Source organism: Mustela lutreola, chromosome 7, assembly GCF_030435805.1.
Source record: "Mustela lutreola isolate mMusLut2 chromosome 7, mMusLut2.pri, whole genome shotgun sequence".
Classification (NCBI taxonomy): domain Eukaryota; kingdom Metazoa; phylum Chordata; class Mammalia; order Carnivora; family Mustelidae; genus Mustela; species Mustela lutreola.
In genome coordinates this window covers 151,919,232-151,944,193 of record NC_081296.1, presented here as the reverse complement: position 1 = coordinate 151,944,193, position 24,962 = coordinate 151,919,232, and the positions used below count along the sequence as shown (strand labels likewise).

At 62.3% G+C, this 24,962-nt stretch overlaps 1 long non-coding RNA gene across 4 annotated transcripts; it reads left to right on the top strand.

The window, feature by feature from the left end:
- Nucleotides 1-676: 676 nt before the first annotated feature.
- On the top strand, nt 677-11,925 carry LOC131837055 (uncharacterized). Of its 4 annotated transcripts, XR_009355947.1 has the most exons (4): nt 677-905; nt 1,943-2,125; nt 8,695-9,335; nt 9,981-11,925. It is a non-coding gene; the product is annotated as an uncharacterized LOC131837055 (long non-coding RNA). The 4 variants fall into 4 exon arrangements; XR_009355946.1 differs by lacking the exon at nt 677-905 and having other exon boundaries at nt 1,024-2,125; XR_009355948.1 differs by lacking the exons at nt 677-905; nt 1,943-2,125 and adding an exon at nt 2,500-4,769.
- The last annotated feature ends 13,037 nt before the right edge of the window (nt 11,926-24,962 follow it).

Below are 24,962 nucleotides of genomic sequence, written 5' to 3'. Positions count from 1 at the left end.
GCGCAGGGGGGCTGGGGGGGTCCTTCCTACTTTAGCTTCGCAGGAGCCCGTCACACCCTCCCTGCCAGCAGCTGGAGCCTTTCCTTTGTGCATTCCGGGCTCTGGATGGCCGGCGTGGGCCCTGCCCAGCCCCCATGTTTGCTCTCCGGGCACAGGGCCTGACTGGGACGCCTGCCAGGGGAGGTTTGCTGAGTGAGTGCGTCAGCCTGTAGCTCCATTTCCACAGGGTTGGGGGGCCCGTGGGTCGGCTGCTGTCCGAGGGAACCCCGAAGGCTGTGCCTCTGTCCTCCAGCCAGGAGCCCTCCCCTCCCCATGTGCAGTCTCTCTTCCGCAGGTTCCCCGTGGTCCAGACCCATCTTCCGCGTGCTGGGCCCTGTGAGGGTTAGGCCCCCGCAGGAGAGCGTCTCTGGGCTCCTGGGCTGATTCAGTGCTGGTTGGGGGACCCTGCTGACCCCAGCTAGCAGAGCCTGGACTCTTCTGTCCGCCTCCCCCCTTGTACTGGCTAAGAGGTGGCCAAGTCCTTCTCCCAAAGCTGCTCAGGCCTGAATTGTCCCCCGCCTCCCTGGAGTGGCCCCTGGTTGCAGGAAGGGCGGGGCGAGTAGGGGGAGGGGCAGGTGGGTTTGGGAGTGGGGGGTGCGGAGGTCCGGGTGGGGCAGCATTGACGTCTGAAGCCACTGGCATGACCACCCCATGCAGACGAGTGTATGCCCACAGGCCGCATTCCAGAAGTCGGCCTGCCCTAGGGCCCTGTGGACGGCGGGCCGTGCGGCCCCGCGGTACAGCCCGGGAGCACCCGGGCCCGGATGCAGGCTCTGCGCGCATACGCTGCCAGGTCCTGGTCAGGAACCCTGGCCGCTTGGGGCCCCATGAGAGACCCGCCCAGGGCTGCGGGAGGGCTACCCAGCGTGAGTGGTGTGAACTCCTCTGAGCGGTGCCCTCTACTATGAAAGGGGAGTGTGTTGTGGAGACTGGGGTAGGAGAGGCCGGGGGGAAGCAGCCCTCCGGTGACCTGGTGGGGACTGGCTGGCCACTGTAGACGGAGGGCTGAGGGGCTGGGGCTGGGGGAGTCCCGGAAGGCTCTTCTGGACAAGCCAAGGAGCAGGGCAAGGAGGCCGGGGAAGGAGCAGGGATGGGGGGACCTGCCTTATGGGGAAAGATCCCCGGGGTTGGGGGACAGGGAGGCAGCGCCAAGCTGGCCGGAGCTGGTGAGGTTCGCGCTGAGGGTGGGAGTGTGCACGTGTGTGAGGGCGGGTCAGAGGTCAGCTTCTGGTTCTTGCCGTGGGGAGGTGGGGCCATCACCCCACTGTCTGTCAGGAAGGCCCAGGAGACAAGGGCATGCTTGTGCCTCTGGTCCCTCGTGGGCAGCTCAGCCAGGGCCTGGCCTTGTGGTTGGCCCCAGCGTGGGGACGTGGGTCCGTGTGTGCCGTGGGAAGCCCAGTGCGCAGTGTGGGGAGGAGCCCAGGCCCCTCCCGGGAAGGATGCTCGGAGCAGCGGGGCGTCCGGTGCAGGCTCGGTCCCGTCCGTGGTCTCGGGGCCCTGCCTGGCCCGTGTCGCCCTCTGCCCACAGATGGACACCCAGCATCTAAGGCGCTAAGAGCTCGCTCGAGGCCACAGAGAAGGCAGGTGCCATGGCCCAGCTCGAAGCTCACACCTGCGTCCCCACCCTGCCGTTGGGCCCCAGCACCCCCCAGGCACGACTCCCACCCTCCCTCCCGTCGACCTGGTAGGCAGATGAGGGGTCTCGGTTGTTCCTGACTTAGGGAACCTGAAGCCCCAAATGGGGGGGCAGCACACAGGGAGGAAACCTAGGAGGGCCCGGAGCCTGCTCAGCTCTCAGGGGACCTTCTGCCCAAGCCAAGGACCTACTCGACGTCCCGGGCCGGAAGGTGGAGGCCCCTGGTCTGAGTCCCGGCTGCCGACCCAGGCCCAGTTGCTCCCACAGAAGGAAGTGCCCGCTGCGGTCTGGGATTTCAGGCCCTGGACTGGCCCCAGCCCATGGCCTCGGGCAAAGGCACAGAAACTCCCTGAGCTCAGTGTCTGCGCAGTCCGGAGGGGCGGGACCAGGGGAGCTCTCCCACGGGGCAGCGAACAGAGACGCTAACGCAGGCTCATTTCCACACCCCAGGTGAGTGTGGGTCCATGTGCACCCTTGTCTGGGGGTGGGTCCGCACCACGGCCTGGCAGGATGCGGAGAGGAAGCGACGTTGGGGTGACGGGGAGAAGGCACGCCCAGCGGTCCTGGGGCTTCCGCAGGGGGAGAGCTGCCCCTGAGCTCTGAGCGAGGAATGGGTTCTGAGGCTTGTGTCCCCAGGGGCCATCCTGGGGCAGGTCTGCTGTGCTGGGCTCCAGCTGGCGTTTCCCCTGGAGGAAGCTGGTCTGTCTGGTTCCTGCCGCATTCCACACTGACCTCTGCTCCTCCTGCTCCTGGAAACTTCTCTGCTTCTTCTCCCTCCTAGCCCTCCCCCCCCCCCCCCCCCCCCCCCGGGCTCTGCTCTCTCCAGAGTCCCTGAGAACCAGGGCCGCCCAGCCCCCGCCCCTCCCCTGCGCTCCTCCCCACATCTCCCCACCCTGGGACTCCGGGGGAGCCCAGAACACACGGTCCTCCTGCTGCCCAGGGGTGCTGACGTCAGTGCGGGGGGTGGGAAGCGAGAGGCTTCGCAGCTGGGGCTGTATGGGGTCAGCCCAGGTTGGGGGACGGGCAGCCCTTCCCCACCCAGGCCTGGGGAGTGGGTGTGGGGGGGCCGAGATCCTGCAGACCCTCTGCTCAGCGTCTTCCCGGGAGGAGTGGCCTGGTGGGGGGCCCGGGGCTCCGGGGCGGGGGAGGGCAGGCTGCAGGCTGCTGTGTGGGGCTGAGGAAGCAGCTGCGCTCTGAGTCATCCTCCGGAAAACCAAGGAGGCGGTTTCCATCACCATCTGCCTCCTTGGGAAGAGGAGCCGCTGGGGGAGGAGGGGGCGCGCCTCGGCCTTTCCTGGGCCTGCACTGGGCGTGGGTCTTTCCCAAAACGGCTCTCACCTCAGCCCCCACAGGGCCCTCTGATCAGTGGGGAGGAGTGTCCGATGCTCGCATCCCCAAACGGGCCACCTCTGGGGTGGGGGGGCCTTGCCAAGGGGCTTCTCCGGGATTCCCCCTGGGGACTCCCCTACCCCAGTCCAGGAACCCCAGAATCTGCAGGACTGCCTGAGCTTAGCACAGCGCAGGGGAACCCGGTACCAGGCCCCCTCCCCCAAGTATTGTAGTGCTGCAGACCCCTCTCCCCTGGGGCCCTGGGAACCTCGGTGGCAGCTGTGGGAGGGGCCGTCCCCCAGGGGGAATTCTGCAGGGGTTTGGACAGGTTCTGGCCCTCCTCTGGCCCCTGGGGTCACCTTCCTGGTCCTTGGGGCAGGGGTGGGTGGAGAGGGTGCCCCCTCTGACCGGGGCCACCCCCTAGGCGGCCCTGCCTTCCCACTTGCCTGCAGTTAGGTCAGTCTCCCCCGTCTTGTTATGTGGGTAGGACACCTGAGGCCCCGGAGGGGAAGGGGCTCCTGGCCCCCTAGTCTTGCTGTGGATCCCTCCCAGCTGGGCTCTGGAGTATGGAATGGAGGCTCCACCCTGGCAGTGACGTCTTGTGCTGGGATGAACGTTTGTACCAACGTGCAGCACGGGGAGCTGACCTCGGCCTGCCCTCCCCTGCATGCCGCCTTGAGCCGATGTGCGGTGGGTGCCCCCCCACCCCCCCACTGCACCCTGGCTTCCCAGCTGTGCTGTATTTCTTTCTGGGTTTCAGGCTCCTTGTCTAAGATGGGGCTGGCGGGGCAGGGAGTGTGCTGGGTGATGGCGCTCTGCCCCCCACACATCAGAGTCGGCAGGAAGCCACCGAACGGAGGGGCATGGCGCCCTGGCCCCTGAGCGCTGGTGCGGGTGCCCATGGTGCCAGGCCCAGTCCCGGCGAGGGCCGGCCCTGCCGCCCTGTGTGGTGTGGTTCAGAGATGCGGACGTAAGCGGGAGAATTTTCGTTGCAAGACACCCAACCTGAAGGAGGCAAGGAGAGAAAGCGGGATTGTCTCCCCAAACTCCCACGGAGGTGGGAGGGGCTCTCCCCAGCTGCTGTGTCGTGTCGCCCCGTCCCGGGTCCACTTTGCACAATTCCCCACCCTGCCGTTCCTGCCAACAGCTCGCAGCTCCTTGTCCGGGGGCCTTGCAGGAAGGGCCGTGTTGACGATGACGGGCTCCCCACCCCGGGAGATGCCCCCCCCCCAGACATTCTCTGTGACGAGCGGAGGGGGTGCCAGGAGTCTGTGGGCTGCTTCCCTCAAGGCCTGGTTCAACAAGGGGGTGGCTCTCCAAAAGAGAAGAGCTGGCCAGCGGGATCTCTGCGGGTGTTGTGGGCCTGCCGATCGGAGCCCCTTTCCTATAGAAGCAGGTGGACCTCTCTAGAAAGATGTGGTTCCCGCGGCTCAGGACTCCTGGGTGGGGGAGGTCTCTCCGACTGGACGTCCTCACTGAAGAAGGCTCTGGATGGCAGCCGGGAGAGGCTGGCACGCGTGGCTGTGGGCAGGGGGGTGGTCAGCTGTCTGAGAACAGCTCCTTGGTGCTAGGAATGGAGAGGCTACCTTTTAGGTGAAATCAGGTATGGGCTGGGAAGGTTTTGAAGCCTGGAGGCAGATTCCCTCCTTCCCATGTCAAGGACATATGGCCCCTGCCCCAGCACACTGGGCTTCCTCCTGCTGGGGCACAGCAGAGCATTTCCATTTAATGGACACAGAAGCCGAGCAGATTAATCCCAGACACGGTAAGATGCGTCCGAGCTGGGGTGGGGTCTTCCTAGCAGCAGGCACTTCCTTTGCTTCACCCTGGCTCAGTCACGGATACTTAAGGCTGTTTGGTGTTCAAACCATTCCAGCATCCAGTACCCAAGCATGCGTCCATCCACCCATCCGATATCTCCTGAAAGCCTGCCTTGTGCTGGGTGCAGGGTTGGTACTTGTTAAACCAAGTAGGCAAAAGCACAGCAGGGGTGTCAGGTTTAGCAAATATAGATACAGGGTATCTAATACATTTGAAGTTCAGATAAGAAGTGAATCCCATTTTGGTGTAACTATGTAAGTATGCAATATTCGGTACACGTATGTCCCAGATACCGCATGGGGCACACTTAGGCTGAAACTTACTGGTTGTCTGAAATTCAGATTTACCTGAATTATTCAGATTTATCCGATTTATTCTGAATTAAACACAGAGTTTATTCTGCATTATCTGGTAACCCTGCCCCTGCCAGCTGGCGAGATGACGGGGTGACAGACACACCCACACTCCACCCGAAAGATCTAACTTAATCCTTATCAAAATCTATGAATCGGGGATATTATCTCTGTTTTAAAATTGTAAATACAGAAACTCAGAGACGTGAAGAGACTTGCTCAAGGTTGCTCAGCTAGTGATGGCTAAACTAGAAGCAGAAAATAAAGGTTTTTTCCAATGTTTGGTATTAAAAATATCAAGTAAGGTGAACAATTTACAGAAGAGTCTGTAGAAGTCATTTTAAATTCGACCTCTAAGAAACGACCGTTGTTAAATTGTTAAACCTTGCTCCGGACATCCTGCTCGGCAGGTGTGACGTGGAGAGGACGGTGCAAGTCACTGGAAAGCCGACAGGGATAAGCCTGCCAGGCTTCACCCTAACACCAAACTTCAAATTTATCTCATCTGGGTTTAAACGGAAGGAACTGGTGAGTTTCAGGAACTGTTTCTTCACTACGAAGGCGACTGGCTCTGAACGGAGCTCTCCAGACTGAAGGACACAGATACGAGAGCGCACGGGGATGGTGGTCCTGTCTCTGCCGCTGTGGTGGAGGCCCCCCGAGTCCACGTGCACACAGGGTCGGGCACCCTCCCCGCTTCTTCCTCGCTCTGCTTCCCGAATGTGCGGGTCCGGGGCTTTGGCCCAGCTCGTGTTCCCTGAAGTAGAATGTGCGCTGACAAGCGCCTCTGATGCCACCATCTGAACCACCCTGTGACCCACATGCAGATGGAGGTGACCATCCTCAGGTCCTGTCCCCGAGCTCCCCTCATTCCTCCTCCCTCCCACACCCCCACCCGAGGATACTGGAGATTTGTCTCTTGGGCTTTGGTGTTTCTGGAAGTGGAGCCTCCCATGTGAGGTCCCTGGCGTCTGCGTACTCAGTGCAGTGAGAGGTCTGAGGGGGGCTCCTGTCTTGTCTGCGTCATCCAGCGGGCGGACACCCCTCATTCATTCACCCGAGTTACTACTGATGGAAGGGCTTCGGCTTTCGGCTTCTGTGTTGCCCTGAGCATTCTAGTAGGTGTTTGGGGACACGCACACACTCATTTCTGCTGGATAAGTCTTAGGTGTGTATCTGCGTGTGTTCGACTTTCACAGACGCTGCCCGACACGTTTCCAAAGCGGCTGTGCCAGCGTTCACAGTCACCAGCGAAGCGCGCGAGCTCCAACTACTCTAATCCTTGCTGATAACAGGAAGGTTTCGTGTTTTCCGTGTTGGTCCTTCTGTGGGTTTGTGGTATGATGTTGGGCTTTTAATCTGCTTTTCCATGCTGGTTAGTGAAACGGGCACCGTTACACGTTTGCGGATCTCTGGACGCTCCTCCTTTGTGATGTTCAAGTCTGTTTGACCATTTTCCTGTGGAGTTGTCTGTCTTTTTCTTTTTGATTTGTAGGAGTTCTTTAGATATCTGTACATTCCGGACGTAAGTCTTGGATGCTTTGTTGCACGTTCGTATTGCAAACGCCTGCCGCTTGCTCTTTCTGCTCTGGTTGTGGTGTCCGCAGTTTTCCTCGTGTTTCAAGCTCGGTGAAGTGTTGAGAGCGCTGTCGTGCACGTGTGTCTTTGCTTCAGTTTGTGCACAGATGTCGTCCTGTCCGGACTTCTTCACGTCTTCCTACAGTTTCCCATCCACGCCTGGATCATTTCCTTTAGCGTCTCTTCCGGTATTCCTCTTAGCAAAGGGCCAGGGAAGACAGGTTCTCTGTGTCTCACCTTCTTCTCGGGATGGTGTTTTTGGCTGATCTTTCCCCCACTGTGTGCTCGCTGAGGAGCTCTTCCTTTGTCTTCTGGCTTCTCCTGGGTGTTGTCCCATGTCCTGCCACTTTGCGTGTCTAGTGATTTGTGGTTGTGTCCTGCACATTGTGACCGGTACGTTGTAGGGGCTCTGTTGGGTTCACTTTCAGAGCATTCATTTTTTTTTTTTGTTTGTTTGTTTTATTGAGGGGTTAGCGGAACTGGACTCTAACCGTGAACAGTCTCCGCTTTGCATAAAATCTCTGTGCTGTCAACAGAGCTGCTCGGAGTCTGTCCTGTGCAAACACACCTCACAGATCAGCCAGGAATTGAGCAGAACCCATCATGAACATTCGGGGCTCCCTTCCTGGGGTCGTACCTCCCTTTCCAATTGCGGCAGTCACCCCCAACACCGTCCTCTGATTCTTCAAGCAGGCAAGCCTGCCCTCGGACACAGAGGCACAAACATGGGACGCTCACCCAGCGAGCACGGACTCCTGAGTGTCTGTGTCCTCCAGCGTCGGTCTGGGTTTGGCTCTCCTCCACTCTGTTGGACAGTTGTCCTTACATCCAGTGACTGTGGATGTCCCCACACTGGAGCTGGTCCAGTTGGAGCCACTTGGCCATTGCTGGGAGCAGCCCTCGGGCTGCTGGGATGGAGGAGGTCTGGGTCCCACAGCACAGTCAGGAAGGACGAGCTGGATTGCAGTGTTATTTGGTGTGACTCGGTCTTGCTCTGGCTAGCTGTGGTCTGGTCTCACCAGAGAGAGCTGGCAAGGCCCAGCCTCTCACTGGATACCACACCAAGATTTCCCTGCACCACATGTTTTGGGGTAGGTGGAGCCAACGGTGTGTCCGAGGACCCTGAAGCCTCTGGTTTTGTCGCCGCTGTCCCTGTGGCTGTGGGAAGCTCCTCTGGGTTCTGTTCCTGTCACTGTGGCTCCCCATCTGGACCAGTCCGGTCTTTGGCCCAGTGCTGGCACTGACGAACACCCTGGGCAGCAGGATGGCCACGCTTGTTGGCTGTGTGGGTGTCCTCTCTTGGGGCTGGGTCTCCACAGCCCCGCAGCTCTCTGAGACGTAGCTGTGAGGCCCTAGTGTGCGGCCCCCCTTGGTCGCCAACAGGAGTGATGTCTCCCACGGGGGACCCACCCCTTCCGGCCCCTCCAGGCCCAGCACCGCCAGCCTCCCCAGGAATAAAGACCAATGAGAGGCGGGACCAGAAAGTCTATTGAAATCACTGCTTTCCACATGGCATTAAAAAAAAATTTCAAATTTTAAAACATGAGTGCATTTTGTCCCAGGGATACCAATCCTGGGACTTAGGTCAAGAGGAAGATTTAGCATATACACAGGCTTCGAGCTCCTGGTGTGGATGGCAGTTTACCACGTCGGAAGGAAAACCCCAGAAACAGTGAATTCTCAATGGTAGGGAACTCGTTGAAGAAGCATTCGGTTTATGCATACAGTAATAAGTCACATGGTCACTTAAGAATATTGGGTGAGAGTTGGTGGAAACAGGATCATGTTCTGGGGCTGACAGAAGTCAGCAGAAGCCACGGTGGTGTCGATAGTGCCTTTCTGTACACGTCAGCCTCCTCGTGTTCACTATGGCCTGGCTGCCCTGTTTCCGGTCTTTCCTTTTTTTCTTTTTAAGATTTTTATTTATTTCTTTGACAGAGACATAGTGAGAGACGGAACACAAGCAGGGGGAGCAGGAGAGGGCAGGCTCCCACGGAGCAGGGAGCCCCACGCGGGGCTCGATCCCGGGACCTGAGCGGACAACCAGCTGAGCCAGTCGGGTTTCCCTACTTCCTAAGTCTTTCGTGGACTGGGTTTCTGAGGTACGGTTTGTGTGCAGTGAAGCGTATGGCCGAAGCGTGCAGGACGATGAGGCTGACAGACAGAGCCGTGGGACCCACACCCAGAACAGGACGGGAGAATGTCCACCTCTTCACGGCCTCCTCCGGGCGGCTCTCTGGTCTCCAGGGTGTCGTGGAGAGGACAGAGGAACGTTTCCAGGCGAACAGACAGACGCAGGGTTCTAAGAGGCGAGCCCGGCTCCCTCAGTTGCAGAGGCGGGGCCCAGGGGAGGGGGCCCAGGTGGAAATCCAGGCCCTGCTCCAGGGGCTCCACAGCAGCCCAGCCGCCGCGGGGAGCGCTCGGCTGCCCGAAGCTGCCCTTCCTCTAGCAGAGGCCTCTGTCCTGGGACGTCCCTGCCCGCAATGTGGTGGGAGGGCGAAGGGGCCGCACTCCAGGTGGGGACACACGGTGTTGGGCATTCTCGGGACCCAGCCGGGCTCCGTGGCTGTGGGTGACGCGTCCGACCGGCTTCACGGACTGTGGCGGGCAGTGGGGGGGGTAAGTGCTGCGGGGCCTGAGAGGGGCTCAGGGTGGGGCCAAGGGTGGTTCCGGGCCCTGGGGCCACCGTGGGCCTGGGTCAGCGCAGCTGCTCTAGCGGCAGCACAGGCCGAGGCTTAGTGGCTCCTTGCTCATCGGGGACCTGCTTCTCCCTCGGCAGTGCCCCCCCGCCAGCTTCTACTTGTGCTCGCTCTCTCTCCCTCCCTCGCAAAAATAAATAAAATCTAAAAAAAAAAAAAGCCGCCTGAGAAGATGGTGGTGGTGCGTGCGTGCGTGCGTGCGTGCGTGTGTGCACACGCACACTGGGAGGGGTGTGGTCCCAGCGTCCCCAGCACCCCCACTTCCCCGCCCCCCGACCCTGCCCAGAGATGAAGGAATGACCTCATCTGCATATGGGCCCGTCTCCCAGGGGCCCCGTCTAACCAGGCACAAGTGCCCACTCTGTCGGGGCCAAGACCTCATTATCCAGTGACCTTTGGGAAAGCAGAAGAGGGAGCAGAGCTTTCGGGGGGCTGTCTTCCCCACCAGGGCACCCCCAGCGCCTGTCTCCTCGGTCCTGTTCTGATTCATGGTGAAACGGGCTCTTCCCCACTCAACCTGGGGAGGGCACCGCGGCAAGGATGGATTTGGGGAACCAGAACAACCCAGCCAGAGCCCGTGGGAAGCCTGGGGCACCGAGGTTCTTGAACAGGGTGGCTTGCGGGAGGAGCGGGGCGCCGGGAGGCAGGGAGGGGCGAGTGGGGGGGGCCGGCCCCAGGGCGAGGCTGGAGGGGTGGACGCACCTGCGGGTAGGAGGGCTGTTGGGAGCAGGTCGGCAGTGGCTCCGGCAAGCACCCCCACCCGCCGCCTCCAGGCCCAGGGTCAGCAGTTCGGGGCCGTGGTGGGTGGGACCGGGGCTGAAGGCGACACGCCCGCCAGGGGGCTTGCTAGGAGCACCTACGGGGGAGACGCTTCTGACACCAGGTCCCGCGCCCCAGCCGGGTGTCCTACGAGCGCCCCCAGTTCTGTCACGCCCACGGGAGCCGGCCTCCAACGGGCGAGGGAGCAGAAGGCCAGTGGAGGACAAAGCACCAGTGGACCCCCTCCCGCCCCGGGACCCCCCTCCGCCCGCCGGCAGATGGGACAGTGGGACGTTCCCAGGCGCTCCTGCTGCGAATGGCTCCCGGACAGAGATCTCAGTCCCCCAGGACGGGAGTCTCCCTCACGCACCATCGCCTCAGCGGTTTCCACGGGAAAAGCCTCCTTAGCAATAGCCTAAGACCCAGAGACCCACAGCTCAGTTTCCTGGAGCCCCGACCCCCCACCCCTGCAGGAAGCTCCCACTGACTCAACGTCGTGCTTTGCTGGAGGGCACCGTGGCCGGGCCTCCCGTCTCCCCAGAGTCCTCTTGAGCGGATCAAAGTCCTTTCGGACGGCTCCCGTGCCCGGACCGCCCCCAGCGCCCACGCGGATCATCAGCCCCGCTCACAGCCCCCGCGCCCTTGCCCTCTCTGTCCACGGGGCCTGTCCTGTGCTTGCATAAAATCACCTTCTTGCACTAAAGATGTCTCCAGAATTCTTTCTTGGCCGTGGGCTCCGGCCCTCAGCCGCATCCCCTACTGCATTAAGATCCGGCAGGTGAGCGCTCTGTCCGTCTCAACGGCTCCTCCCCACTGAAGATGCCGGTGGCCGTGGCCCCGATCACCTGTGCTTCTGACCCCCTGACTACGGACGCGACTCAGGAAACACTACAACTCAACTGTGAACACAACCCGCAGAGGTGTGTAGGGCGAGGGCGGGGAAGAGGTGGAGTCCCCGTGCCCTGAGCTCAGCACTCTCCCCGAGTCTCCAACAGTTCGACAGCTGGAAGCTCTTGGACCCCAACCCCGTCCTTTTTGGCTTTTTACAAATGCTTCCTTAGGCAGACACGATTGCTCACATCATTGGCCGTTGGTGATGGATTGGACCCCCCGGCCCGTCTCCCCTCCCAGAGGTCGGGGGTGAGACCGGGTGTCCCAGCCCCGGCCGGGTCCCTGGCCGCCAGCCTCGCCCCAAGGGCTTTCCAACGTCGCCTCATCATGGCACAGCAGACACGTTGAGGGCCCACCCCACTACGCCGACCTGCGCTTCTTGGGACAGACGGCGGGTGGCGGAGTGGGGGGCACATCGCCGGGCCCCCCCCAGGCTCTGAGGAAGTACGACGAGGCCGGGCAGCTGGCCAGGACGAGGCAGGGCGCGCCTTCTTGGGCCAGGTTCGCAGAGGCTCCGGGACCATGGCCCGGGCAGGAAAGACCGCCGCCTCCGACGCGCACTGTGTGGACCGGGCGCAGACGGGCCGCGGAGGGACGAGCAGGAAGACACAGAACCAAGCCCAGCCCGCGGGCACCTGTGTGGAAGCGGGAGAGGAGCGCCCTGTCTGTGCGGTGCCCGCGGGTCCCACCCCAGGGGCCCGGGATCCAGCCCTGCCTTGTGCTCCCCGCTCAGCGGGAGCCTGCTTGTCCCTCTGCCCTCTCCCTGCTCGTGTGCTCTTGAGATCTCACTCAAAGTAATAAATAAAAGTCTTTAAAAAAAGTAAGAAGCAAGAAAAGAAATCACAAGAAAGGGGGAACGTAGCTAGGGGAGAGATTAGGTTTGACAAACTTGCTGGCCAATGACAGAGCAGGACCGGACGGCCCAGCCGGCGGGCGGAGGGGGGTCCCGGGGCGGGAGGGGGTCCACTGGTGCTTTGTCCTCCACTGGCCTTCTGCTCCCTCGCCCGTTGGAGGCCGGCTCCCGTGGGCGTGACAGAACTGGGGGCGCTCGTAGGACACCCGGCTGGGGCGCGGGACCTGGTGTCAGAAGCGTCTCCCCCGTAGGTGCTCCTAGCAAGCCCCCTGGCGGGCGTGTCGCCTTCAGCCCCGGTCCCACCCACCACGGGCTCCGAACTGCTGACCCTGGGCCTGGAGGCGGCGGGTGGGGGTGCTTGCCGGAGCCACTGCCGACCTGCTCCCAACAGCCCGCCGGCAGATGGGACAGTGGGACGTTCCCAGGCGCTCCTGCTGCGAATGGCTCCCGGACAGAGATCTCAGTCCCCCAGGACGCCCAGCACGTGGGCAGGCGGGTAGGACGGCAGGAGACACCACCTTGCGCCCAGGAGGAGGGTCCTGCCGCGAGTGAGCCTCGCAAGGACACGCGGGGCGGGGTCCACGGGCACGGCCGCTGGGGACCGGACAGGCCGCTCTTGATTTCAGCTCGTCATGGTCTCAGGGTGGTGGGATCGCGCCCCGAGGGGGACTTTGTGCTCAGTGGGGGGTCTGCTTGAGAGTCTCTCTCCCACCCCTGCCCCTCCCCCATGCAGCACTCTTTCTTTCTCTCATTAAATAAATAAAGTCTTTAAAAAAGAGAGTCATAACCCCACCCTGCTGGTTGAGAGGAGCCCGTCAGACAAGGCCACGTACTAACTTTATTCACATGGGGTGTCCCTGCAGAGCAGGGACTCTGCAGACACAGAGTGGACCCGTGGTGCCGGAGCTGGGACCGCTGACAGGTCTCTTTGTACCTTACGGTTCTAGTTCTGGTGCACAGTGTTGTACCAACACTAAAACCCACTGAACTGTACGTCGGAAATTCATAATTTCCGGGTGAATTTCATAATATGTAAATTCTATCCCAATCAAGGTGTTTCGAAAGAAAGAAAAGGAGCCAACATACATAGAGTAGGATTTCCTGGGGGAAAACCCCAAAGCACTGGATCAGAGAAGACACCAAAAACTAAAATCCAAGACCACTCAGCCAGCACAGAAGATTCGAAGCCTAGATACGGAAAGGAGCACCCCAGCTTGGGGAAACTGACCCAGAAGGACTAACGCTGAGACAGTTTTACAGAATTATTAGATCCTGGGACTCTCAGGCCTTAAAAGATCTATGGGAAATCCTGGAAAGCGGCCGTCCAGGCGGGTGGAACCGCGGTGTGGGTGGGCGGAGGAGCCCGCGTGTCCCCGCCAACAGCACACAGCACGGCATCACGCCGTTCACGGAGCACAGCACAATGTCGCACACGGTCTCTGCCCAGAGGAGCAGGTGAGGCAGGGAAGGAGCCCGCTGAGGGTCAGCTCACCGACGACAGGCCCCGGTACTCCCAGGACGGAGGGAGAGGAGGGGAGGCTGGTGTCTGCTGCTGGAGGCAGAGCTGGGTCTGCCTCCTGAGGGCTGCTCCCGCGGTCAAGGTCCCGGATCCCTGGGAGAGGCCTCTGGGGACAAGGAACCTCCTCTCTGGGGGCTCGGGTAGGTCCCGTCCAGGACCGGGGTCCCTCTTCAGCTTGTGGTCCCTCTTCCAGCTCTGGTCACATGCCAGTGACGGGGAGCTCATCCTCACCCCGTGGCTCATCAGAAGCTCCGCCTCTTGCCCAAGTGAGCTCTGTCCCATCACTGCTCCCAGTCCCCAGGCCGGTCCCCGGGGCCCCTCCCACCTGGGACAGCCCCAGAGCCCGTCCCCAGCTCCCAGATCGGTTCTGATTTCCAGGCCAGGCCCTTCCTAAGGGGTCTGCCCAGTCCTGCTGGAGACACTGCTTTACTGGTTCCCCTACGCGACCAGGAAGGAAGGGAGTCTGGGCCTGTTTTACACAGTCTCGGGGGCCGGAGGGAGTCCTCGGGGTTAGCCCCTGCAGACCTGAGTGAGGCCTTTGCCCCCATGGGAGAGGCCACGCTGCGGCATCTTGTGTGGGTCTGGTCTGGTCCAGTGACCGTCAACTGCCTCCCAGTGTTGCGACCACCAGGGGCAGCCAACAGTGCTGGTGGCCCTGCCGGTCAGTGTCCTGGGCTCGTGGAGGGGTGGGCGGGGCCGGGGGAACATCCCATCCTGAGCCCCTACTACGTGCCGGCACCTGAGGTCACGTCCAGAGGTCACGTCCAGAGGTCACGTCCAGCGCACAGACCGTTTGCCTTCCAACCAGGAGCTCACGGCACCCTCATGCCTCCAGTGCTCCCAGACCCAGTGCCCTGGGTGGGGGCCAGCGGACGGGGAGGGCTGGCTAGTGCCTCCAGCCACACTCCTCAACCAGGGAATGGGGAGCGGGCAGAGGGGCGGGGCTGAGCTGGGACCCAGGATGGGGGCTCCCAGTGCCTCCCCCCCGCAAGTGCACAGAGCCCTCCGCCCGGCCTCACACGCAGGTGCAAGGAGCCACCTGCCGCTCACCCCGTCCTTTGGGGGGCAAGCGCGCCCTCTGGTGGCAAGAGGCGGCATCACCCTCCTTTGTCTTCCTTACTGGTGGTCTCAAATCCGGGCGGGACCAGGTCGGTCCCCAAAAACCTCTGAGGGCCCAGCTGGGGCCTGCAGTCTTGGAAGGGTGCGGTCCAGCGCCCCAACTTGCACAGGCGCCCGATGGAGGGGCAGCTTGTCCCCTGCCCGCCTTTGTGCGGGAGGGCGAGGCCAGGCCGGCCGCCTCCACCCCATCCCCAAACAATGAGCGGTTTCTCATCCAGAAACAAGCCCCTTTTGTCCCCAGCGCGCTCCGGCGAACCAAGGTGCTCAGAGCTAACACGTCTGAGGCCCACAGCAGAAGTCCGGCTCCGGACGCTGCAGGCTCCCCGGAAGCAACACTCGTGGTGGACACAGGGACTGCACGGGGACCCCCGGCCGTCTCCGCCAGAGACGACTTCCCAGTTCAAGGACACTTCTGCTGCCGAAAAGCTTTCTGTCCAAGAGTGTGACGTGCTTGTTTCTGGTCTGTGGTTCGGGAGCCTGCGGGCGTCGGCACCGCCGCATCCAAAGGTCGGGGGGTGGCGCTGGGGTCCAGAAGACCAAGATGTGCCCTTGCAGGCCCCATGGGCGCTTTCCCCGTGGGGAAGGGTGGTGGCGCCCCAGGGCAGGCCCCCGGCGAGGTGACGGCCTACGTGCGGGCGGCATGCGCTGAGGATCCGGCCCAGGAAGAGAAAATCGTGCCCGTTAAGAATAGTCTTTCCTCAGCTGGTGGCGGGCTCGGCTCCGAAGACGGATCCAACGCTGCTTTCCAAATGTCCTCGACGCGACCGTCAGGCACGTGGGACAAGGTGGGCGGGTCTCAGAGCCTCGGACGAACGCCGCAGGGCCACCTGTCCGCTTTGACAGGAGTTCTAGGACGCCCTGAGGGGGAGAGCATCAGCGTTGTCCCCCAAGGGGTGGGCCGAGGGCCTGCCCAGCAGGAAGGAATGTTCTGGAGTGACGGTGCTGTGTGCCAGCGTGTGGGACTGGCTCCCGCAGGAACCCGCAGGGAGGTACGGCCGATGATGTCCCCACACCCGCCGTCCTGGCCCGTGACCCGCCCCCCCAGCTGCTGTCCCCGCAGACTTCCTGGTTCTGGACATTTCTGTGAATAGGGTCACATAGCAGGTGGTCCTTAGTGACTAGCGCCTGTCACTGGGCCTCGTGTTCTCATCCTGCTGCGCATACTGAGCTCCCTTCGGTGGCGAGCAGCGCCCGGCTTTCCTCAGAAGGACCAGGAGAAGCGTGAAGAAATCTGGACTCCAGGCGGTTAACCGTCTGCCCGCTGGGGAGTTTCCGGGCAGGCCGCGTCTGCAGCTGAGAGCACGCTGGGGACCGCGACGGGCCGGCAGCGAGAGGGTGGTCCACCGGGGAGCAAGCGTGGTTGCAGTGTGGGGCATGTGGGGCGGGGCTGTGGGGCGGGGCTGTGGCTGTCCCTCCACGCTCCTGACCTTGACGACCGGCTTCCCCACCTGGGCCCTGGATGGGCCGCGATGTGGCCGGACCCTGGGCTGTGGAGGCCGGGCGCTGCACTGCCGCTCCTTCGTGGGCTAGAAGCCCCCGGGCTCCCTATGAAAGCCTCGACCACGGGGTTGCTGGAATGCGTGTCCGCCGGCAGGGGTGTGGGGTGGGGGGCCAGGCCTGGCACAGGGAAGCGCAGACTGACGCCCTCTTACTTGGGCCGGAACGGCGAACGGCTGCCTGGCTGCCCTCGCGGCTTTGGCTGTGTCGTGGTCTCTGCCTCGCCTGTCCCGTCACCAAATGTAAGGAGGGTCCGTGTTGGGACGTGTCCCCTTCAACTCAGACGACGGCGTGGGCTGCGTGGGGCACGGGTCTTCGGCCACGCCGGCGGGGTGCAGCATCTGGGGATGCTCGCGGCCTTTAACTCCGGGTCCCAGGTGCGGGCGACAGGGAGGCCCCTCCCCCGCGGCAGCAGGGCCACCTGGACTGGACTGGACGGGCGGACCGCCGGGTGTACGCTGCCGTTCCAAGCAGGCGCGAGACGACCTTACAGCAGGCCCGTCTGTTGTCGGCCTCGAGTGTTCCTGCGCGGGGTCAGGGACCGCTGCCTGCGCCGCCCCCGCCCCCAGGAACCCACCGAGATTTCTGGGGGTCCCCACAGGAGCTCTTTGTTGCTCGTTTGGTATTTCAAAGGAGCGCACTGCCTGTCTATGTCGACTGCCGAGGCCCGTTGTCTGCTAGTTCACGGTGGGTGACCGTCCGTCTTCTCTTTCCCTCACGCCTTGTTTGGGTCTGGCAGTCGCTGGGCAAGGTGTCTTCCTCTCCCGCCGTGACTGCTGTGCGGGTGAACCCCTCCCCCCCCCCCCCCGGGTCTGCTGGCAGCTTGTCTCCGTCTGTTTGAGAGCAGAAGGTTAATAACTGTGATGTGGCTCCGTGGACGTGTCAGTCTGGCTCTGCTGGGGCTCCGCCATGCCCTCTGCCACCCCTAGTACCTAATTTCCAAATTTAATTTCCGGCAAGACTGTGGGGCCTGGCTCCCGGAGGCTCCTGGGAAACAGAATCAACCATCGCAGACTCCGAGCAGACAGAAACTCAGGGACCAGGAAGCAGGAAGCACAGAGTGATGTCTGAGCTGACGCGGGGGCACAGAGTGACGTCTGAGCCGACGCGGGGGTCCCCTCGCTCTGACACCTGCTGTCCTCCAGCCCCGTCTGGGAGCCACGTGGGGGGCAGAGACAGGAAGGCTCTGGTTCGTAAGTGACGCTCAGCTCCCAGGTCCCATGGAGTTGGACTCTTGGTCTGATGACTGCAGAGCTCTCTGTGGCCATGCCAGGTCGCACGTGTCCCCACCGAGCTGGCAGGGCGGCAGTGAGGCATCCCCTGGGAGGCGCTACTGCGGGCTGGGCCTGGGAAGCCTCTCAGACCGGGCGGTATCTGCCAGGTGGCTCCGACCTCGTGATGAGACACCCACCAGCGGCGGCGGTGATGTGGAGCTTGGCCTCCTGATCCCGCAGAGGGATGACAGGCACCGGGATGAGATTTCTGGGGCCAGTACCTGCCGAGCAGACCCCAGCTGTGTCCTGGGATGGACGGCAGGCTGGCCAAGGGTGGTAGTTAGTTCTGTGAGCGGCTGGGCTGGGCGCGGGGGTCGGTGGTGTTGTGGACATGGAGGTGATTCTGGACGAGACTGCTAGATGGAGTACGCAGATGGTCTCCCCATGTGGTGGGCCTCACGCAAGCAGTGGAAGGACCGAAGGAAACACGGAGGGTAAGAAGGCGTCCTCCCTCTGGCTGCCTGTCTTTGATCTGGGACATAGGTCTTCTCCTGCCTCTGCACTTGGACACAGACTGGAGCTTCACTGTTGGCTCTCCTGGACCTCCAGCTCGCTGACGGCCGAACTTGGGGCTCTCTGCGTGGGCCAGTCCCTTATAAGTCGCTGTACACACTCAAACCCCCCGTACTGGAGGATTCTCCAGAGAGCCACTTCCACTCCACCTACAGGTCCTACTGGCCTTCAGGCCTGCTGGCCCCACTCAGCTTGTCTGTATGTTCTGAGACGCGCAGCCTGGCTTCGCGGCGGGTAGACCCCCCTCCGGAGACGGCGTTCTTGATGGCGTGTGTGCAGGCCATGGCGGCTCAGTTTGCAGGGGTGCAGAGGGCTTCCCGTCCCCTGAGAGGTCAGCCTCCTCCAGGGCTTGCCGACGGGGTAGAGGGCCTTCTTTATCCGAATAGAGGGCTCTCTTTATTTCATTCAGTGCTTTTGCCTTGAAATCTACCTTGTCTGATAATCCGGTTGCCCCTGGTTCTGACTTCTTTAAAAAAAAAAAGACTCACCTGGTATAACTTTGTTCATAATATAGCCAACCTGCGTCATTTCGTGTTTGGTGTGTCTCTTGTGAGCAACACAGCTGGGTATAGAAAACGACCCACGTTGAGAGCTTTTGTCTTCCTGGGGAGTTATCGCATTTACATTTATTGGGCTGACGTGTGCCTGGTCTTAGCGCGGCTGTCTGATCTGGGCCTGGGGCTCCCCGGGCCTCGCTGTCTGCCCCGACACGCTGGTGAGTGCCACCGGGTGTGTGTCCCTCGGCTGACCGTCCTGCAGGTGCATTCCTGGGCTTGCAGAAAGGGCGTGAGTGCCTGAGGTCACGGGCGGGTGAATGGGAGAGGCAGGAGGGACCCCTGGCCTGCTGGGGAGTCTGACATTCCCTGGGTATTTTATTGTGGGCAGCCCTGCACTTTGAAAATGGAAACCCCGCAGCCTGTTTCAGACCCACGCTGTGGAGTAACTGTGTCTCTTCCGCCCAGAATTTCAGTTTCTAGCTGCCGTGAGTGCTTCTACCTAAACCATGTACTGCTCGAGGAATCCTTTCTCCGTGGCCACATTCCTTACAACAGTGGGGTTGGTAATTATTAAGAATAGTTTGTGTTTGGGGCGCCTGGTGGCTCCGTGGGTTAAGCGCCTGCCTTCGGCTCAGGTCATGATCGCAGGGTGCTGAGATCGAGCCCCACATCGGGCTCTCTGCTCGGCGGGGGGGGTCTGCATCTCCCTCTGCCTGTGCTCGCTCACTCTCTCGAGAAATAAAATCTTTGGGGAAGTTCCTCTGTTCGTCATCATCTCTTCATTTGCACTCCCCCTTTCTCCGGTTTGCATTCTGTTTCCGCCGGCGCGCACACTTGAATGGTTTTGCTTTCCCAGAGAGGGTCGGAGGACAAGTTTCCCCTTCACGTCCCAACGACGGCTGGCTTGGGCCTAGCGCTCTAGGGCCCCAAAGTTCTCCTCGGTGAGCCACTTCCCTCTGGCAGATGGCGCTCCACGGTCTATGAAGGAGAAAGCTACACCCCGACGTCCGTCCCTCCACAGGCCACCTGCTCTTTCCCACCAGCAGTTTGTCCCTCTCAACTCTGGGGTTCAGCATGGCCACCCGCATGTGTCAGGTGCGTGACGTCTTGCTTCTTTTACTGTCAGCCCTGCGTGACGTACGGTGATCGCTACGACCAGACCTCAAGTCTTTGTTCCGATCAGAACAATGTTCTCTCTCTCTCTCTCTTTAACTAAACATTTTAAATTAAAGGTGTAAAATGTATTTTATTTCAAAATAGAACTACACAGGTATAATTTTACCTCTAATCGTAGGTAAGGCATGCAACACGGTGACAGGATGCATGTCACACAGGAAGTGATGCGTACGATGGGCTCCTCACGGACTTACAGCTAGGACACCCGAAACCTCTTCTAGAATCTTCCCCGTTCTCAGTACAGGCTCGGTCCGTGTAGTCACCGGGCTGAGAGCGATCTTGGGACTGAATCATCCCGTCAGGAGAACTGGCTCTAACCACGTTTCTTCCCATTTCTTGGTTTCGTCTTCACTATTTTGTCCTCCTAGGACTGGACCTGCTCTTGTTACATGAGATCTGACCCTTTCCAGAATGGTCTGCTCAGCTACACGTAATAAATCCGGAGTAAGCGGCCTAAACCATATGGACGTTGGCCGTATTACCTTGTGGATGTTTCCACTTATTCATCAAGAACCGGAGGACGGTGGTCCCAGAGTGGGTTCAGTAGCTTGTGCATGGCTTTCACACCCTCCGTCCACCCTGCCGTCCTCAGTGTGCAGACTTGCTGCCTCTTGATCACGAGCTGGCTGCCAGGGCTCCAGCCATCAGTCATGCATGCCATGTTTAAAGGCAGGAAGCAGGGGACACCCGTGAGGTGTAGAAGGTTCCTCGCTAGCCTGTCCTCTTTCATAGGAGAGGAAAGTTCTCGCTTGGGAGCCCCTCAGCAGATGTTCTGCTGGTCACAGGGCAGCCCTTGCTCCCAGGGAGACTGGGAAAATGAACTGCTGACGTTCTCAGGCTCCAGAGTGGGGGCCGGGCAGGAGAAAGGGACAGCACCTGCCGCCTGTCTTCCCTGCCCTCCTGGCATCCCGGCCTGGGCCGTGGCCACACGCAGGGAGGGTGGTGGCAGACCCTCGTGTGTGTCACGTCTGTATGGCTTGCGGCCGGGCTGGAAGCGTGACGCTGCCTGCCTGTGCTCTGCCCTACACCCGGCGCCCAGCTGCCCAAAGCACTCCCTCCTATGCCCCGCGGCCCAAGTGTCCTGTGTCACTGGACTGTGCTAATGACCGTGACAGGGAGAACAGTGGGCTCTGGCCTCCCCTGGGACCTCCTCACCTGGAGGACGTGACTCAGCTCTAAAACAAGCAAATGAAGGCTCAGGGAAGGGAGGGGGAAGCTGGTTCCAGGCAGGGAGCAGCATGTCAGGAAGCTCTGAGGCCCCATGAGCTTGCTTTGAGGGGCTGTCCGTGGGGGTGGGGAGGCCATAGGGGGCCGGGCTGGGCAGGGCTCTCTGCAGAGAACAGACGGCTGCGGTGGGCTATAAGCAGGATGGTGCCGGGGCGTCGAGGTTCATTTAGGACGGTCCCTCTGGCGGTCTGTGTTGCAGGGCGGGGCAGGTGTGTCCTGGGGGGTTCAGGGGAGAGGAGACGGCGGGTAGACGGGGCAGGTGGCCCTGCAGTCAGGGTGCTGGGACGAGTGGGATGAGCAGAGCTGGTGCTGACCTGCCCGGGGGCTGCGCCTCTCAGCCCCCAGACCCCGCTCAAGCTGGGAAGAGGGCCGGGCCTGTCTGTGCCCCACTCCGGCCTCCCCAGGGGCTGTTTCCCTGCCTCGTCTCAGGCACTGGAGGCCCACGGGAAGTGGGGGTGGGTGGAGGGACGGGGTGGGGGCTCTGTCCAGCGTCTCCCGTGGGAGTCCACAGGCCCCTGAGCCCTGGGGTGAGGAGGCTGCAAGCCAGGGACCAGGCCTGGGGGACCCTGCCCTTGCTGACTCCCCAGAGGGCCTGGAGCCCCAGGCATGCTGGAAGCGGCCCCGGTGCAGTGGCCCCGCAGACCTGGGTGTGTGGAGGAAGGCAGGCCCGGCCGCCGGGCTGCAGGGGTGGGCTGCGTCCGGGCCCGGGAGGCCGAGGTGCTGGGCTGCATCTCGTGCCTGCAGGACTCTGCGGCGGCTAGAGGAACGGGTCTCCAGGCAGGGCAGGGGCCTCAAGCCAGGGCAGGTGGCGCGGCCAGCGCCTGGGGCGGCCCTGGGGGTCTACCTCAACGTCAGCCACGACCCCCTGGTCTCCTGTCCCCGCGAGAGGTCGTGCCCACACTGGCCACGCGAGGGCGCCCGAGCTCCACCCCCCCCCCCCCTCCCCCGGCGGCGTCCAGACGCAAAACCCAGGGCTCTGGCGCTCTGAAGGGCTGGGGAGGGCCTGCTCCTGTCCCCAGGGCCGCCCATCCCCGCCGGCCGGGCATGGGGTGCCGGCCTGATCAGCCGGCCCACGGATGAGGGCCTGTGGGGAGGACAGTCAGCCCAAGGGAAGAGGGCAGGAGCCCCTCCGCCATGCATGCAGGCCAGGAGGGCTTCCTGGGGGAGGCAGCGTCTCCGGCAGCAGCCCACCTGGAGCTGGGGTCAGGGCTGAGACGTGGTTTCTGTGGTGCTGATGAGGGCCACACCCGTGGACGGCCGCTTGTTCCATGCTCCACCCGCCCGCGGGGCGCTGGTCCGTCTGTGGCCTCCTCCTGTGGCCTCACGCGGAGGCCCCGCGCCCAGCAGCCCAGGAGGAGGCCATGTGAACAATGGATGCTGCACAAACAGACGTATCCGTCCGGGTTGGGGGGGCGGGGGGCTCATCCCTTGTTAATATTTATGAAGACCTCGGCCCCGTCATTCAAGAGCCTCATAAATATTAATTCCCAATTAAACATTTATATGAAGGCGGTTGCTTCTCCTCCCCCTCCAGGAACCTGTTTGAAGCTGGGGCTGGGGGTCGGTGTGGGAGCGGGGTCTCCCGGGAGGGCCTGGGGGCTGGAAGCGGTGACCTGGGCTTGCAGCGGAGGCCCCTGCCGGGAGCTGGCCTGCACCTGTCCCTGGGGGGCCCAGCTGCCCAGAGCGGTCTATGCGGACCCGTCCGGACCGTCGCAAGCGTCCCACGGTCAGGACTGTGCCCGGCTGCGAATGCCACACCGTAAGCTGCTCCTCCGAGAAGTCCATCAGCCACGTACACGTTAGTGCGATTTCCCTGGCCACGGCCATGGGTGAGGGTTTGGCAGAAGGTCTGAAGTTGGCCGAGGCGGAGGATCTGCAGGGACCCCCCAGGGGCCAGGGGTGGGGGTCTCCGGCCTGCCCTCGGGTCGTCCTGCACTCTGGGCTATCTTGTTTGTCCGTACTGGGTTTCGGGTGTCTGTTTGGAGGGGTCGGTGCCCATACGCCCCAGCAGCCTGTCCTCGTCGTGCTGGGTTTCGGGTGTCTGTTTGGAGGGGTCGGTGCCCATACGCCCCAGCAGCCTGTCCTCGTCGTGCTGGGTTTCGGGTGTCTGTTTGGAGGGGTCGGTGCCCATACGCCCCAGCAGCCTGTGCTCGTCCGCGTCCCCCCCCAGCCCCAGGTCGGACCCTGTCCGCAGGCGGGGGAGGGGCTCTGTGTGTGTCCCTCCAGGCTCAGCGGCAGGGCTCCGGGTGGAGCTCCAGCCCGCAGGCCCGGGACTGCACTTACCACAGTGGGGGCCTGTAAGGCTCGGCCGTTTATAAGTCTGGGGGGTGCGGACCCTCCCGGCTCTGCCCTTCTGATGGCCGAGGCTTTCTGGGGCCCCGGGCCATGGGGCACATGTGCTCTTGCTCTCAAGTGGTGATGCCTCGTGACCCCCAGCCATGCGCCATGGTCCCCCCCCCACCCCCCCGCGGCATGCTTGTAGACCCTCCCCAGGGTCGGACCCCCTCGGCTGGGCCAGGCCGGGGTCAGGAGCCGCAGCCGTGGCGTTCGAGGGCATCTCTGCGGCTGGCTGGCCGGCCGGCCGCCCGCGGTCTGTGCTCCGTGGGTGGCTGGAGTCCTTCCGCACGCGCCGGCCCCCACGGCGACTTTCACTTTCTCCTTTACCTCCAAGCCTCCGGTCCGTCTGGAACCGGCTTTCTATAGGACGTGACGTGGGAACCCAGGCGCACCCCCGTGGAAGGAGCAGGCCCTGCCCCGCAGCCCCCTTTCCCTTTAGGAGTCCGGGAGTCCACGGGCCAGCTTGCTCCCTGGTGGGCACTGTGGGCCGCTGCTGAGGTGGTGTGTCCCCGGCAGGGTCTGTCCTCACGCCGGGGCTGCTGCTGCCGTCGGCACGCCTGCTCCCGGGCCTGTGTCCCTCCTCAGCGACTTTACAACCGGATTTCCAAGTTTCCTTAAAAAGCCAGAACCGCGGTTTGCGTGACGGGGACGACTGTCTGTGCTGCGTCGTGCGGTCTGGCAGTGGCACCCGAGTTCCCGGCGTTCCCCGTGCGCCGCCCGCTGTCCTCCGTGATTGAGTTCCCGCGGCTCGAAGGCCGCGGGGGCTGCTGTGAGCGCGATCCTATTTTCTGGGTGATTTTCACGGGCACGGAGTCACGCTTTCGATTTATGGTGCAGCTCTCGTTAGCTCCAGCCGTGGCTCGTGCTGTCGCATCAGACACAAGCGGCGGCGGCCGGAGGCCTTGTCTTCCCAGACCTCAGGTGGGTCTCTGCGCTTCCAGAATGACGTTACACAGGGTGACAAGGGACATCCTGACTCCCTGAGGCTCTCCAAGACACCATGTCTTGGGTTCCTCTCTCAAGCCTGTATTTCAAGGGGTTGTAGAGGGAGGGATGCTGTCTGTGAGTTTCCAGAAATTGTCAGTAGGTGCTGGACGCCGTCCAGTCCCTTGCCGTGTCTGCGGAGACGCTTCCCGGGCTGTTCTGCCCTCCTCGCCTTTTCAGGGGACCTGCGAGCCACAGCCGTGCCCAGATCCGGGGTGAGTCTTCCTCTGGGCTGAGTGTCCTCCCCAGTTTTGCCCAGTTTGGTGGAACGCCGCCGATCACGGGTGCACATTATCTCGCGCGCCTCTGAGCGTGCTGGGGCTGTCTGTGACCCTGGCCTAGAGCTTCCCGAGCGTGAGTTCTGTTCACGCTCACCCGAGCACTCTTGCGACCGCTCTTCCCAGCCTTCTTTAATCGTAGAGTTTCATCAGAGCGCCCTCAAGGCCGGCATAAAACTGAAAATAAGAGATGAGTCAGGCCGTCCCCAAGGGTCCGCACGGTCAGGAAGGAGCCCCCCACATCACTCCCGGATGTGTCTCACCTCTGTCCTCCTTTTCTGCATGGACGTGTCCCCTGAGGGTCCCCTGTGCCGTCAGGAGCGTGGGGGGCGTGCGCTTCGGACACACGGCGCCGCGGCTCCGGTTTCCTTCCTGGCCGCTGGACGTGGACGCTGGTGCTTCCTCCTCACTCCAGAGCGTGTCAGGGGAGGCATACGGACACGCTTCTTCCCCACGTGGCCTTTTGGCATCTTGTTGACACGCTGTGCAGGCTGTCCCGGCCACAAGGGAACGTGCCGGCTGCCCCACGCGGCTGCCCCCCACGTGGCTGCCCACGGCCTGGGATGGAAGCCGCTGTGTCCGC